The 17200-nt window shown below is 34.2% G+C and overlaps 1 pseudogene; it reads left to right on the top strand.

Moving 5' to 3' along the window:
- The first annotated feature begins 1628 nt into the window (after positions 1-1628).
- LOC112605868 lies at positions 1629-2411 on the top strand (annotated as a pseudogene).
- The last annotated feature ends 14789 nt before the right edge of the window (positions 2412-17200 follow it).

The raw sequence follows: 17200 nt of genomic DNA, 5'->3' as shown, positions 1-17200 counted from the left end.
TATCTCTTAAACTTTGCAATTCATGTCCCAGATGTTGTGGAGCTAAGTCAAAATATCCTTAGTGTGCTTAATCTGAATCCTGGACCACAGAGTATAATAAAATGGTGTCATTTTATGCTGCTAAGTTTTTGAGTGGTTTGTTATTAGAAATGAATAACTGGACCATTGCATATAGCCTGGCCCATTCTCTCTAGATCCTGCTGTCTGATAGAATATGATAGAAAATACCTATGACCATCAGGTATGTCTCATGCATTTTAACCTAGTTAAAAATTAAGAAACTTTTTCTACAAAGTAACCTACTTGTTAAAGATTTCAGGCTGAACATTTATAAAATTTTACTGCAGAGCATTTTAATAAGTAGGACTAGTCACTCCCTTTAGAAATTTCTAAGGATATAGAAAAGAATACAAAAGTAAGTCCTAAGAGATATCAAGAAAACAAAAATGAGAATATGAAGATAGAGAAATGTTTTGAGATTGACAGTATTAAAAATAAAAACTTTCTATTGCAAGTTTTTGATCTGAACAGGTGAAACTTACTTTCACCATCAAGGGGCAGTTGGATTTCAGTTGTATTTTACAAACTACGCTTTTCAAAGTAATGGTTCCCACAAGGTAGATGTAAATTTTATTTACATTCACATACACAGTGATGGTTAAATATTTGTCTACATGTTACTATGAAGGTGTTTTTTGATGTAACATCTACAATCAGTTGACTTTCAAGATTACCTTCAATAACTTGGGTAGGCCTCATTTAATGAATTGAAGACCTAAAGAGAAAAAAAAAAAATAAAGCTTTCCAGAGAAGGAATTCTGCCTCAAAAATGTGACTGAAATCCCTGCTTGATTTTCCTGTCTGCTAGCCTGTCTTCAGATTTCAGAATTGCCAGCCCCCTACTCGAGTGAGCTGATTTCTTAAAATCATTACCTCTGTCTCTGTCTCTATCTCCATCTCTCTTTACCTATGTATCAGTCCATTTATCTACCTATCATTATCAGTAGGATATATGTGTGTGAGTGTATGTGTGTATATATATGTATGTGTGTACTGTGGATTCTGTATCTCTGGAGAACCCTAAGCAACAGACACACTTAAATAAAATATACATGTGCATATTTATACACATATGCATATGTACACATGTACATACATATACAAGAACTGAAATTAAATAAGTTTGGAAAACACTGAGCTAAGTCAATATCTGTAACAGAAGAATTTCTCTAAAAGTTGCCATTCATGTCACCATATTTCATCATGTATACAGTGTTTCTCAAACTTGTTTTTGAGAACTCTTGTTGGAACTCTCGTTGCAAAGCATCCTCTAAAACTTGTGTTACATAGAAACATTTTGGACTTCCTGCAATGGATTTGCCACCAGAACACAGGTGTCCTGAGGATGACCCCTAAAAGCCAAATTGGAAAAGAATAGAGTCATATCAGTGTCATCATCACTGGACACACAGATTTGGGCCAGTCCACCACTGCTGGCCATCTGATATACACATGTGGTGGCACTGACAAAAGAGCCATTGAAAAAGTTGAAAAAGAGACTGCTGAGATGGAAAAGGTTCCTTCAAGTATGCCTGGGCATTGGATAAATTGAAAACAGAGCGTGAACATACTGCATCATCCCACCTCATCCAACTGACAAGCCCCTTTGCTGCCTCTCCAAGATGTTTCTAAAATTGGCGATATCTGTACTGTCCCTGTGGGCTCAATGGAGACTGGAGTTCTCAAGCCCAGCACAATGGTCACCTTTGCTTTAGCCAATGTTAAAATTGAAGTAAAATCTGTTGAAATGCACCATGAAGCTCTGAGTGAAGCTTTTCCTGGGGATAATGTGGGCTTCAATGTCAAAAATACGCCTGTCAAAGATGGTCATTGTGGCAAGGTTGCTGGTAATAGCAAAAATGACCCATCAGTGTAAACAGCTGGCCTCACTGCTCAGGTGATTATCCTGAACCAACCAGGCCAAATCAGTGCTGACTGTGAATCTGTACTGGATTGTCACACAACTCACATTGCTTGCAAGGTTGCTGAGCTGAAGGAAAAGATTGATTTCAATTCTGGTAAGAATCTGGAATATGATCCTAAATTATTAAATGCTGATGATGCTGCCATCCTTGATGTGGTTCCTGGCAAGTCCATGTGTGTTGAGAGCTTCTCTGACTGGCCTCCTCTGGGTTGTTTTGCTGTTTGTGATATGAGACAGACAGTTGCTACGGGTGTCATCAAAGCAGTGGACAAGAAGGCAAGGTATTGCCAAGGAGCTGGCAATGTCTTGCAGGTCTGTTCAGAAGGCTCAGAAAGCTAAACGAATATTATACCTAATACCTGCCACCCCAGTCTTAGTCATTGGTAGAAAACATTCTCAGAACTGTTTGTTTCAATTCGTCATTTAAATTTAATAGTAACAGACTGGTTAATTATAACAATGCATTGTTAAACCTTCAGAAGGAAAGAATGTTTTGTACCATTTTGATTTTTTCTGGTATGTGGTCATTTTAAGTAATTCATTTTAAAAATCAGTACTTTTTAATGGAAACAACTTGACCAAAAATGTGTCGTAGGGTTTTAAGAACCATTAAAACAAAATTTAATGAGAAAAAAATAAAATAAAAACATTTGGGAAATTCTCGGTTAACATTTGAGGGAAACAGAAAAAACTTGGAGTGGCTACCACAGGGAGGTGAATGAAGAGTCAAAGAGGGGTAAGTCAAGTGTTTTTTATGAAGCACCCATAACTTAGATATTTTATGTATCACAAATATTGTAAATTGGTTAGTCTATTTTATTTGCTTTCTTTATAGATAAAGTAGATATTGAAATATACAAAGTTTTTGGTGTTAGCAAAAGTTAGAGGTGAAAATCAAGAGGGTATGCAATACTAAATCATTTTAAAATTATGTGTATAAATGGTCAGACCACAGAAAGATTTTCTTCCATTTATCCATACTATTTACCTAGGCCAGAAAACTGGCAATTTTATCTAAATTTCTCCCTCGTGATCTCATATCAGGTGGGTGGCAAAAGCATATCATTACACTTCTTAATTTCACTGATATCTATATCCTTGCCTCAATCTTTATTGCTTTAAAAGGGTCCAATTATTTCCAAGTTACATTTAAATAATAGCTTCTATGTTTTAATGTTTGTGCCCATGCCCCACCTTGTCCCTGTAATTCATATGTTGAAATTCTAACTTTCACACTGACATTAGGAAGTGTGGTCTTTGGGAGATGATTAGGTCATGAGGGTGGAACATTCATGATTGAGATTATTGCCTTTATAAAAGCATCCCTTGGGAACTGGCCCATCCTTTCCATCATGTGAATACACAGCTGGAAGGCACCATCAATGAACCAGAAACAGGGTCCTCATCAGACATTGATTGCACCTGCCAGTGCCTTGATCATAGACTTCCCTGCCTCCACAGTGGGAAGAATAAATATCTGTTGTTTATAAACCACTCAGTTTATGTATTCTTGCTAAAAAAGCCCTAATGAACTAAGACAATAGCCTTACAGGTTCTCCTCAGTTCAATCATCAAAGGATTCTCCTTGCTGTAGGCAACATGATATTCTTAGAAAATGAATAGGATTTAATTACTGGGAGGATTAAACCTGTTACTTTAATGATATGATCCAAACTCAGATGGTCCATGATGTAGCTATTAATAAGCCATAGTTCTTCTCACTTTGGATCTTATCATGAAAGTAATGGAACAAATTGAGTTAGGATCTTCCTTCAAATTTATCCTTTACCCTATCCCCACATCAACCCTTAATCCAAACAACCAAATATGATTCTGTTTCCTCACTCTATTTTCTCCAATACTAGATGCCTTGCATATGCTTATCTCATTGCTTAGGATGCCAACCGATGAGCCACTGAGATGCAAAGCAGGAGCCATGTCTAAAAATTGTACCTAGACTTAGATGAGTAAAAACAAAGAAAATAGATCTAGGCAATTAGAAACCTGGACAATTGCTTCAAACAGAAGATGGGGCATTAAGAAATATATTTCCAATTAAAAATTATACATATATAAGTATATGGGATATTTGTGGCATACTTGGAAGTTTTACTTAATTAGGGTCAAATGCTAATAAGTGATGCTGTATCACCATTTTCTCCTTTATTTTTTTAACATTACAATTTTAAATGTAAGTATACTCTGAAGCAAGATGGCATAGTGTATAATTACTGCAATTGAAATAGTTCATGTATACTTATGATAAAAAGGGACAAATATGTCATACTAACAATTTGTATCTTAAAAACCTAAACTTATAATCTTTCTGCTACTGAATCAGTTCTTTTTTCTCACTTAAAAATTTAATTTTCTTATTATGACTTTTTATTTAAAAATTTAAAATATATAAATAAATCTGTGTTCATATGTGTATTGAAAAATACTTGTTACTAACATTTTATTTTTGCTTATATCATTCTATGCTTTCACTTATGCAAATGTAATCTTTTTTATTTACAAAACTGGATTGAACAATAATATTACATTGTAAACTGTTATTCTCTAATGAGATATGCTATGTTTATCTTTCCATGACATCACATATTTTTCATGGAATAATTATTCAAGGCTGCATAATATTGCATAATATGAGACTGCTGTAATTTAAATAATAAATTTTATATGACTGGGCATTAAATTTACTTTCATTGTTGTATTATTATAAGAAGTAAACTACAGTAAGATCCTTATAGCCACATAATTGTAAAAAACCTTCCTTCCCCCTTTGGGATTGATTTGTACAGGATAAATTGCTAAATAAGAGGTATGCACGTTCAATATACTAATAGTGGGTTGTCACATTTGTCTTCAGAAACACTATAACAGATTTATTTTCATTAACAAGAAATGAGAATCCCTGTTTCTGCACTATTGCCAAACTTAGCTACCTAACCATTTCTAAAATGATTCTTTAGATTTTTTCAACTTCTATTTGCAACCAAATTCCCTAAGCCCTTGTCTTTTCTATTCTGGTGTTCTTTTATTTAAATAAAAGAAACTTCCACATGGAAAATATGACTTGTAAGAAATAAGTCCAGAAGCAACCAAATAAGCCTAGAATGTAGGAGCAATGAAAGGGAGGCAGCTTCTGCAAAATTTCTAGGAAGGAAATAACAAAAAGATACAAGAACTTAGCTATGTAATTTTAGAGTGCCCATATCTATTATTTTCTTAGCCAGTAAGGTAGTATAACAAAATCAGAGAAGAGTGTGTGATTGTGTTTTTTCATTATGTCAGTCAACATAAATTGCCTCTATTAAAGAAGAATTAGGTTTACAATCATATAAGGAATATGTGTGGTAAGATATTAAAATAGAAAATGATAAAATTCTGCAGGGTGTTGAGGTTGGACCTTATGATAGTCAAGTGGATAGAACACTTTAAAAAGTAAAGGAAAAATAATAAATTCAAGTGTCTGATTTTTAAAAATTGGTCACAAAAATAATGGTACATTCACAAACCCTTATTAGCAAGAACTATTTAGGCAAGCTGACATTGACATTCAGCTGATATTGGCAAACACAACAGAAACCTGACTATGGTGCATAGTGGGTTAGAAAACACAAGACTGTCCTTGTGTCCGTTTTTACACCTATGCAGCCTCACTTCACACATTCTCTCAATATCCATCTTAATTTAACCAGGCAACCTGTACATTCACATTTCAGGAGTTTCTAGATCACCACAAAGGGCACTACTTTATGGAATGAGTGTAATTATAGCATTCAATTCTTATCATCTACATTTTCCTTTCTAGAAAATACAATTGTTTCATTTCAGTAAAGCCTGCGTGTGAAATGAAGAACAACCCAATGAATTCTTTGTACTCAGGAAACAAATATTACATATAAACTTTTCTTTCCCTTCGGGAATTTCCCAGAATTAAGGAGGGCTTCTACTCTGCCCAGTCAGCTAGGAGAAATGCTTGTCAGTGAAGCAAAGCAAGACATTTAATTATTTTAACACAAGATGGTAACAGTAAAGGATAAGAAGAAAATACCATCATTAGCTGAGAAGGTAGCACTCTTCCTCCAGCAAGAACTGATCACTCTCATAAAAATATAAATATATTAATCAGGTAAAAAGTGTGAGAAAACTGAAAAGGTGGTATCATGTGGTCCTCCATCATTTCTTTAGAAATGCATAATCTTTTCCAGTTAAAGAGTGATCAGGGAAAAGGGACTGAGGCTGGTGTGAAGAGACACAAGGTCAAGACAAAATCTGAGGTTCTTAAACAGGGAGATATTTTCTACGTGTGCTCTAAGGCAACTTCTCACAGCTTTCTCCATTGTTGGAACTGGACTGGAGAGAGAAAGAAATGATTCACTCTAGATTCACACTGAAGAAACCCACCGTGGTTTCACATTAATTAGCAGGTGGTATTTTCCATGGTTAGATAAGAGTGTAACTGTATTTTCTCCACTCTATTCTTTTTATTTTTTAACTCTTTGAAAGTATGCTAAACATCATCCTAGCAATTGTCAAAGCTTTGTATGTGTGGTATATGTATGTGTGTGTGTGTGTGTGTGTGTGCATGTGCATGCATCTGCCTGCTTGTATGTGTGAGTGTGATGCTACCTGTGTGTAAATATTCTTACAATGACATGGTACTTGACGATTACTATCCTCCATGAGCCATATTTATAGGGAAGATTAATTAAGCAGAAGCCTAACTTTTATAAATAATCTATGTTCCTTTTACAACACGGGTTGTTTAGAGTTGCTGTGTGATCACACATTTGCAGCTTTATTCCTCAGATTTTAATGCTGAAACCAGGCTGTCATTAACACTTGCATTCTCTTATTCTGAGAGAGTGTAACAGTTTGCAGTTTAATTAAAGGGGTATTGGGGGTGGTAACAGTGAGCGAGGTGATGGCATGGATTCTGGAACATCAGGGTATCCAATAGCCACAAACATATGGTGCTATTTAAGTTGTATCTTTAACCAATTGCAGTTGGCAATCATCAGAATACAAAAGAAGCCAGAAAGGGGAAATAAATGACATCTTTTAAAAAGAGTGAAGGAATTGATTTTTTACATCAGTCACTTGAATGAGTGATTCTCTCCAGAGGGTGCAGGGAGGAGGCTCCTCTCTAAATGCTAGGAGTGTCTATGGATTTGAATAATGGATTAGGAAGTGCAAAAACATCACGATTTTCAGATTTCTCCTGCTGAATCAGGACAGCTTGTCCAAAGCATCAGGGAGAAAGCTATTCTTTACCTTGGAAACACTGCAACAGGGGGCCTGAATAATGACTTTGCAATAGGGAGAGAGTCCCCAAAGACCAATGTTGGATGAGAGTGAGTTACAATGATCAGAGGTAGTTTGTTCTAGGTGGGTGGGCCTTGGAGCACTTTCCTGATTGTCATTTTTATTCCGTTAGGGTGTGTGTGGGGGCAAGGAACTGAAAATTCAGAATGCTTTGGGGAGAGCAGTGTGAGGAGAGGGCTGGGGGAGGGATCTTAATTATTTCGTTGACTAGATTGTTTAATGGTGCCGTCCTTAGAGACCCCCCATGCTGCCAGCTCATTCCCAGAGTGAATATTACTTTAGTAGATAGAGTTCTGAAGTTTGTATGGCATCTGAATTGAAAAATAGGAAACATTTCTTTAAAAAATAATGACACTCTTCAGACTGCAAGAATTGGGAATTCTGTTAATATCCACTCCTATATCTTAGGAAATAAATACATATTAAGAACATGCTACAGGGACCAATGTAAACAATCAAGGCTCTAACACATTCTTTGAAAAGAAAATATACATATACCTTTACCTTGACCAAATAGGGGAAATGGTGAGCAGAAAGGTCAGCTGTTTGGCAAGAAGAGGAGTAAGTAATTGAGTGGGAGGGGGAGCATAACCAAGTCATTTTCCTCATCAGTGAACAGCACCAAACAGTTGCAGGATGGAAGCCGACAGTGTTTTTAAAACAAAAAGCAGAGTGAGTAGCCATATGTGAGGCTATGTAAACAGGACACTTTTGATCCCAGGAGTTAACAAAGACAGTGCCAGAAAAATGAGTCACTCAAGCACTGCCACAAAAGCCAAGGCTGAGGTTGGGGCTGAGTCATCTCAGAATCAGATCTAAACTCGTGTCCCTGCCTCCTTGTCCAGGTCCCCTGCTTTGGGCAGGTAGAATGGAATCCTAGCTGTGTCTCCTCTCAACATGGACTGGTGGATAAATAAGCCAAAACATTCAGGAGTTTTGAAAATTACTTTAACTGTAACTTTTCTCAATGAATTAGTGAACCCTTCTTTCCAGGTTGGTATCTATATTTGGGGAGAAACTGTACTCAAAATGAAAGCATACTCCAAGGACTCCTCAATAATAAACTCAAGGAATTATCCACATGCACGTCTGGCCAAATCACCATGATTAGGTGAATAAAAATGTCTACAGAGAACACCTTTCCTCTGCCTCCCTCAGGAAGTCCTTGCATCTTGAAGAGCTGACTTTGGTCTCTGACTTCTAAGTTTAATGCTAGGCTTTGTCATCCAATGTGCCTAAGACAAGTCATTGGCTAAGACACACACATGACCTTCAAAGAACTAATAGTTTTTTTGGTAAGATAAGTTATAGAAACATATAATCTTCAAATATAACAGTTAAGTAAAAGATTTTATTTTGATTCTGTGAATGAATGTATAGACATTGTTGTAGAAGTGGCAAGGAGAACATTTAAAATAGATACAATATATAAACACATATATACACACACACACACACACACACAAATACAGAAGATTTATGCGTCTGTGTATGTTTAGTCCGAGATGTATTTCAAAAGGAAGATGGATGATCCTAAATCTCTTCAAAATGGGTCGCATTTAGATAGGTAGAAAGAAAGAAGGAAGAGATTCTATTCACATTGAAACACAGGTAAGCCTTCAGTGCAAAGACAATACCTGTCTTAACCCACATTTAAGTAGGATGCAAGGCAGTTAAAAACATTCCTTGAATCCCCACAACTCCTTGCAAACTTTACACATAGACACTCTTGAGGATGGTCAACATATAACACATTAGTAGAAGAATCAGAATTTGCAACCAAGTGTTTCCTGACTTCAAAGCCCACAGTGTTGACACTACATGTACTAGATTAAGGCAGATAAGTTGAGAAACTGGCAGCTTCGACTTTCTCAATGACTAAAAAGCATGTAGTAAAGTCAAGTAGGCAACAGACGTGCACATTATTAGAGAATTTTTACATGCTCAGAATTAAAACATAGAATTTTTACTTAAATTTAGAAACAATTTTTAATACATGTGCTTTCATTTGTTCTTTTAATTCCAAAATCAAATACTGTCAACCAGCATAACTTCAATTAGAATTCAATCAAGGCTAAAGAATCGCCTCTTTCAGCAAGCCTAATGACTTTCACCTTAGTCTCTACTGTATTAAGATAAGGGAACCCACTATTTTATTTCTAGCCTCTACCTTTGGTTTTCCTTTTTTTTTTTTTCCTTTTCTTTTTAAATTTAAGGGTAAAACATAAACACTTAAATAATTACAAAGACACCATTTCCATAGTTGGTGACATGGATCAAACTGTTTTGTTGGTCAGAAAAAACAATACCTGCATGGGACAGTTAAATGTTCCTTTCTGAGTTGCCCTGTGGAAGTCCCAATGTTTGGTGTGTAAAGAAGCCTCAGGTTGTTAAACAATGCACATGTGAAAAAGTAAGGGTTGAAAATATCTAGTAATGCTAATGTTTTTATAAAATGAGTCCTTGCATTTTTAACATTCTGGAAATGTAGAAAGTAATTTATTCTTTTTCAACATAGAATAATTTTGAATTAATTCACTCATGAAAGATACTCTGTTGAGCATGTAATCCTGAACAAAACAGGCTTCCTGCCTTTAAGTGTTTCTCCAAATTAGAATTTAAAAATATATCTATATTATGTTTGACATATGATATATGTTGCATATATCAATTAACAGAATTATCATATTTTTACAGATTTTGTATGATATTTGAATTCTAATTTTTTAATAGCCTTGGTAGACTAATGGCTCCCCTGGAGCAATAAAATTGCCTTGGGATAGTTGAGTTGGAGATAAATAATAAACTGTATGAAAATAAATTCTAAAGAAATAGTATAAATAGTTCTGTTCTGTCTAAAGTGAAATAGCTATGACCAGCACTCACAGTAGGACAAAAAATATACTTCGGGAACAGAAGTATTTTTTACATTTATATTGTGAAGAATCTTTACTATTAATAGTGACCTACATTTTTATTACCCAAGGCTAAAGATCTCTATCTATGTATCTACCTTTTAACCATATTTCCAGAAAAGTACATATGTAGATATATACATAAATATATGTAGGAGGTATGAATTTCAGTCCACAATCAGAAGCAGGAGACATCATAGTTTTTTTTTTTTTTTTCCCTCTTTAAAGCGGATTTAATACCTCAGAATTCTCACCAGTGAAATATAGGAATTTCACTTTGAGTAATTTTGGGTTATTTTCTTACCAGGATTTAAATATGGAGGTGACTGAAATCTTTTTTTTTTTTTTTGCATTTTCTTTTTTTTTTAAATTTATTTATTATTATTATACTTTAAGTTGTAGGGTACATGTGCATAACGTGCAGGTTTGTTACATATGTATACTTGTGCCATGTTGGTGTGCTGCACCCATCAACTCGTCATCTTAATTGATGGAGGCTTTCATTTAAAAAATCGCTCCTGTTACTCTATAAAGCTGTGGTCAGTTGGCAGTCCCTGCCCTCTGGCTCTTGAAAACTGCTATTCTTCCAGCTTTGCAACAACATAGATGAACCTGGTGGACGTGATACTACATGAAATAAAACAGGCAAAGAAAGACAAATACTGTATGAACTCACTTATATGTGAAATTAAAGTCCAACTCATAGAAATGGGGTAGAAGGGTGGTTACAAGGAGTTGGGGAAGTGGGAGAAATGAAAAGAGATTGGTCAAAGGATACAAACTTCTAGATATGTGATAATTTTTGAGACCTAATATGCAGCATAGTGAATACAGTCATCATGTATACAACAATGTATTATATACTTGAAATTTGCTAAGATAATAGATCTTAAGTATTCTCACCACACATACATAAAAGGTAACTATATGAGGTGATGGGTATGTTAATTAGCTTGATTGTGGTAATCCTTTTACAGTATATACATATATCAAAACATCACTTTGTATACTTTAAATATACAGTCATGCATTACTTAGCTACAGACATGCCTTCTGAAACATGTCTTTGATTTTGTCTTTGCGTGAACATCATCATGTGTACTTTCGCAAACCCAGATGGTATAGTCTACTACACACCTATACTATATGGTATAACCTATTGTTCCTAGGCTATAAACCTGTACAACATATCACTTTACTGAAGGTTATAGGCAATTGTAACGCAATGGTAAGTATTCGTGCATCTAAGCATATCTAACAGAAAGGGTATGATAAAAATATGATATGAAAATCTTATGAGACCACCATTGTATGTGTAGTCTATCATTGGCCAAAACATCTTTATGCAGTACATGGAGTATATAATTTTTATTTGTCAATTATACTTCAATTAAGCTGGAAAAAAAAAGAACAAAACTTCTGATCTAAGCTGGTTCTGAGATGACCCTTAAATAATCTTTCCTATTGGCCTGAGAGTCCATAGCTGTTCCTTTATCTGGGGTGCAGGGATGTGCCACTAGTCTCTGCCACTCTGTCTCTGTCTTCTCCTTAATCTAAGGAGAGGTTAAAACTTCCTTTCTTGGATGGAAGCTTCTACCTCCCTTACTTTCACTATTCAAAACACTTCTTTCCATCCATCCCCCTCATCTTCTCCTTTCTGGGCCTTTAGAAATACAGAAACATTCTTAATTTCCTCTGTCATATAAAGAACTTACATGCTATATAATTTGGAAGTTTATTTATCACTAACCCTATTGTGAAAAATATTTGAGGAAGTTTTCTCTATTGAACAATGCCACGCAAGCTATGAATGTACATTAGATCAGTGTACATCTGAGTATGCAATACTTAGAATTTATTTTTAAATATGTTTAACAAGGCAAATCAATTATATTCCAGTCATTTAAAACAAGTATTTATTCCAACAATCACAGTTTTGTTGACTTGAGTTCCTTGTAAACTTTCCTGTCATTTCTTTCCCTTCTGCTTCCTGATCAAAGAGATCAGGCACTGGACAAACTCATGTATTATGTATTTCTTTTTCTTAAATGAATGCTTTGCAGTTGAATAGTCCAGATAATTAAAATGATCAAACTTTTTGGTGTCAGATACACATATCCCTTTTCAAAAATCATTTGATAGTAGATACTAGGCATCTCAAAGACTTACAGTAGAGAAAAGAAAAAGTGGTTATTAAAATAGCCTTGTACAGTCACTATGAACAGAATTTTTAACACAAAAACATACAAGGAGTATGATGTTTACAATCCACAAAGATGCTTTAAATAGAGTATTTCTGTAATGTAACATCTTGTGTTTTCATATTTCCCATCATATTCAAAAATATTCTTCAACATAAAGAAAAAGTCCAATATATTTGCATACTAAGAATTAAGAGTTGAAAACATCAGATAATAAGAAACTGAAATAACAATATACAATGTTTTAATTTCAATATATTCTAAAAGTGGGTGTTTATACTTATAAATTGATGTATAAAGAGTTACTATCAAATTCATATTTTAAAAAATAAAAAATACCAATGCTCTGTTTAAATGCTGGCATTATAAGGATTAAGCTGTAATTATTTTCTTGAGGACCTGTGGGTTTTGAAGTGATACTTATGCCTATATACAATTATATATAGATAGGGAAAAAGACTAGGCAAAATAGTATAAAAGTATAATGAATCTAGTAATAGCTAAACAATTAAGGCCTTGTTTATACATCTATAGATAAGCAAACTTCACTTTTTAAAATGATATCTTGCTTTCTTTAGAATCACTTATACTCAAAATGATTAAGCATTTTAATTTTTATAGTTATACTTGAATTTTATCCATGTTACACTTCCCTGAAGAAGCAACAGTCTTGGGGAGAGGGATAAGTGGTTTGGAGTTGCTTCAGGCAGCATTTTCCTCATTTATTTGATAAATATTTATTGTGTTAATTACCAAGCATACAGTTGTGAATAAGACACAGTTTAATCCCTCACACAATCAAAACCAGGTCACTATTAAATTAACAATGATTATGCTTCAAAGCATATATAGACACAATTTCTTGATATTGAATTAACCAATTGCTTTTCCTGGATCTGCATACTAGGAACACATCAGTACACAGACATTTTATTTCTAGCGGTGATCTTGGCTATACATTAACTCTTTCACTACATATTATGCATATCTTATTGTCTCCATGGTTCTATTATTTAAGGAAACCTAGACGATTCTTCTAAAGGTAACTGGATAATTCAAATAAGAAAATTCAACAAAAGTTGAAAAGGGATATTTTACATTTAAAAATGGGTCACAGTCAGTTTATTGTCTACTCCTAAAGTTCAATTTTAAAAGGTAATTTTTTCTTATACAGTTTATAATATTTTGAGAATAGAATAGAACAGAATTAGAGGTTGTTAAAGTAAGCTATCACTGTATAACAAACAAAACCAAACTTAACTGTATAAGACAAAAATCATTTTATTATGCCCATATGTTCTGTGGTTTACGACTTGAGAAAAGGCACAGTGCAGATGTCACTTCTCTGTTCCACAATGTGTGAGTTTTCAGCAGGGAAGACTAAAAGACAGAAGGCGGCATGAAGTCTGGGACTGTAAACATCTGAGGACTTGCCCTCTCATAGGTCTAGATGTTGATGTTGACTCTTGGCAGGAATTCACTGGGGCTGTCAGACAAAAAAGGAACACGAGGTCTTTCCACATTGTCTTCTTCACAGCCTGGTGACCGAATTTCGCGAGTGAGCGTCTGGTCAAAAGTTGTATCTCCTCTTATGACCTAGTCATGTGGTTTCTATCTTGCCACAGACACAGACCTACACAAATACAAAGAGACCAGGGACCCCATATTTTAATAAAAGGATGTGAATGGCACAATGTCAGCATAACATGGAGAATAAGATATTTCGTTGTAGCCACATTGGGAAATCCAATCTCCCAAAGAAACACCTGAAAATTAAAGTCTTGTATTCTCCTCAGGTTTTGTTTATGGTTGTGCTTGATTTTTTTGAAAGACTAAAGTACTTAACAACAAGTACTATAGTATAATATTACATGCGTATAATAAATAATTGTATTGTTATTTTACTCTTATTTCAGATTATAGGTGGGAGAATTGCTCCAGAGATGTGATTTTTATGACTCAGTGGATCGTAAACAAATTTAGTAGCTAAAATCTTAAAGAATAGTGTTTTTAAATAATTGAAATTTATATGTTAGAATAAAATCTGAAATATTGGAATACTTTGTACATAATAAGATTTAAATATCACTTCAGGAAACCTTTGTTTCAAATTTGTGTGTATATGTGTGTGTTTGTGTATTTGGATATGAGTTCAATGTGTCTTTCTAGTTTTGTCAAAGATGTCCGAACGCCACTTCTCTAGACTATAGGAAGGGGCTTCTAGAAAAAATACTATAAATTGTGAATTAGGAAATGAAGTAATATTATTAACCAACCAAGATTGTTGCATGTAAACTGGATAAAATTTGGCTACTATTTGTTAGTAAAAATTATTTTACTTTTAAAATCAGACCCTTTCTCCTACAGAGATCACAAAAAGGGTCTACTGTCTCCTCAGGGTGTCTTAAGTTTAGTGATAAAAAAATTATTTACAGATATATCCATTTTTCTCTTCTTCACTTCTGCATAAGGGAAGAGAGTGATGGAAAAAAAGATAAAAGCAACTTAAAGTGTCTAAAGAGCACTAAAGAACAAGGTTAAAAGGATAGAGAATATAGCCCCTGTTTTATTATTTCTGAAAGCCCATTCCTACTGGATCTATCATTTGCTGGGATATCATAGGACATACTCTTTATGATCATTCATAAATGGGGATCTGATGATGTATTTTGTCACTTTGGCCCATAAATGAATCCTGTCCAGAGTTAAAGGGAAAGGGGCATAAATGAATGATACATATAGTTGATAGTGTTCCTAGTAGGCTTTTCCACATGAGAAAACATTTTTTAAAGTAGTCTGTGATAAACAACATCCAGGTCTAATCTACTCTTCATGAATACATTTGCCTGAGTTCCCTAGATTAAAACTTCCTATTAAGTAGCTGTCTACATTTGGAAATATGTCCAATAAACTGCAAGGCCATGACTTGGAAAGACTCAAGACCTGGTCTTTCCTTAGATGAAATCAACTCTAAAGCTGATTGCAATTCTGGTACCCTCAGACACAGTAAATATGAATTAGTTAATTATGATCATTCATTCATATTTTCATGTGTTCAACAGTTCATCAAATGCTTACTAAGTGCCTACTGTGTGACAGGTGTCATACCATACTAGGTAATGTAATAGTAAACAAAACGAGTAATTTTCTTACTCTCATGCAGTTTGCATTGAAAAGTTTAATTGTAGATAATAACTATGAGAAGCAATCTTTCTGTAATATTTCAAGTGTTTTTTCTTATCTCTTTGTGCACATAAATGTTACTGTCTCATATGTTTTGTATCAAAATAGTCATCAAGTCACCAAGAGTGACACTGCATATGTATTCTGATAGATTAAGTTATAGGAATATATTTTTGTTTGTTTATAAAACTTATGAAGTACTTTAAGTGAAATGAGTATCAGCAAGATAGTTGATAATTCTATGGAGAACTTTTTAGCCAAAGCATTAACTCATACATTTTGATTTTATGTCACTAACATCATTTATTGTTGGCACCTAAAGTTTTTGGATTTGTTTCATTGTTCTTTTGAGGAGGAATTATGGGGACATTCTCAGGTGTATCTTAGTGGTTGTTTAAACTTATATAATTTGTATCAAGGGCACTCTTTAATAGAATTTTGTTAAAAGAGAAAGTAGTCCTGCTTCTCAGAATGAATCAATTGCTTTTAGAGTTTATATACAAAATGGGGAGGAATAGTTTTTGAAATAAAATGAATGTATGTGTGTGTGTGTGTAGACAGAGAGAGATTAATCGACTTATTCTGCTTGTGTTTTAGTTCTGAAATTGGTATTGGTATTATTGCTGTTTTTTTCCTCTGGGGAAAAATTACTTAGTACCAATTGTTAAATACGTGTGACTGAAAGTCACATTCAATAAATAGATATTTTTACCCTAACTGATTTCAAATATATCTATAGGATAGTTAATGAACAAGGTGATCATACCAGTTTTCCTAGAAAAGCTCCAACTTATATCAGTATTTTCAGAGTAATTATGAAATGTGTCTTTTTTAATTCTTAAAACCATCCTGATTTGGGCAATGAATCTTACGGTCATCTTACTAGTGAGAGACTGGAGAAGTTAAAAATTTAATGTGAAAAATTAAATTCTATATAATTTTATCTTTTGTGCATAAGAGAAGATAGAAATTGCTGATGCTCCACAAAATAATAAATTATCTGAGTTTTAATTGTGAGGAATGTTTTCTACATAGAGACTTCTAGATTGATGCTCTGATCTGCATAATTACCAACATTCATTTTGGTGAAAGCAAGTAACAGTGAGAGGAGAATCATTTGAGGCCAAAATTTTGGGATTGCTGGTCCCAAAAGTTCAATCCTGTAATTAAGTTCATATATAATACCATGTCTTCCTAAACAAAATATTACAAAAACAGAAGTGGCACTGGTGAATCTTAAAACTTCCTAGTCACAAGAAGATATGCTGCATGATGAGATGGTGAGGGTAGGGGAATCAGAACCTAGATTTCAATCCTCACTTTGCCAATGGAAGTGGAGTTGGATAACTTTGGAAAATTACTCATCTCTTTTGGGCCTCAGTTTTTACATCTTTTAAATGAAAAAGACTCCATCCAGAGTTTTCAGTCTGTGTGTGTGTGTGTGTGTGTAGGGAGGCTGTAGAATATCTAGAATCTCTTTTTTACAACTATATCTCAGGAGAATTCCTAAAGCAGGGGAAGTTGATTAAAGTGAGCTACATTGATTGAAAGGGAAACAGGGGTACCTGGAACTCTGTCCTATT

This window comes from Theropithecus gelada, chromosome 14 (genome assembly GCF_003255815.1).
Source record: "Theropithecus gelada isolate Dixy chromosome 14, Tgel_1.0, whole genome shotgun sequence".
Taxonomy (NCBI): Eukaryota; Metazoa; Chordata; class Mammalia; order Primates; family Cercopithecidae; genus Theropithecus; species Theropithecus gelada.
Note: the sequence above shows the minus strand (reverse complement) of the source record. Positions and strands in the feature narration are given on the sequence as shown.